This window comes from Phytophthora infestans, genomic scaffold, assembly GCF_000142945.1.
Source record: "Phytophthora infestans T30-4 supercont1.22 genomic scaffold, whole genome shotgun sequence".
NCBI classification, from domain to species: Eukaryota; Oomycota; class Peronosporomycetes; order Peronosporales; family Peronosporaceae; genus Phytophthora; species Phytophthora infestans.
The window spans coordinates 1498630-1499338 of record NW_003303737.1 but is presented as its reverse complement, the minus strand read 5'-3'; positions in this window follow the sequence as shown (position 1 = coordinate 1499338).

The window sequence follows — 709 nt, the reverse complement described above, 5'->3', positions numbered from 1 at the left end:
CAGGTGAAGTAAAAATATATTCGCAAAGTCCCTACAAAAAGCGCTGGTTGTGAAGCCTACTTTAATATTAGAAAATACTATCGTCTCTACTTTAGAAAGTCTGTGGAAAATAGCATCGCCGAGCTCTTACAATTGCGGCCTGTAAAGCTTATATTAATAATATTAATACTATTAATTTCGTATTTACTTTGAAAAGTGTGTGGAAAATAATATCCCAGAGCTCTTACAAAATACTGGTCTGTGAAGTCTACATCAATAATAATAAATATCTCTAGTGTGCAGAGCTCTTAAAAAATAAAGTGGTTACTGTGCCCGATTTGCAGTACATACGACAGGTTTTGCGTAGCTAAATGTCAATAATCAAGTATCTGCGCAGCTCGCCTGGCTGTTTGCAACCAATCGATGCGTTTCGTGCTCGGCAGAAATGTTTACCTTACGTCAAATCGCGAGGGCGAGAGGCGGTCTGATCGTGCAACAGATCCAGTCAGTGTCGCAGGTCGGCAGGTATTGCCCAATCAGGGCGCGAGTTAATTGTGTGACGCTTTTGGATATATTTGTAATTTTGGCATAGTTAGGTCGAGTCAGAAAGATAGGTGCGGTCGGTAGGATGGGAGGAAACTCTATTGGAAAGGCCGAGTGTAGCCATGCGAAAAGGCAGGAAAAAGCAGCAAGAAAGGAACCGGACGGACTTATTGACAGACGGACGGAC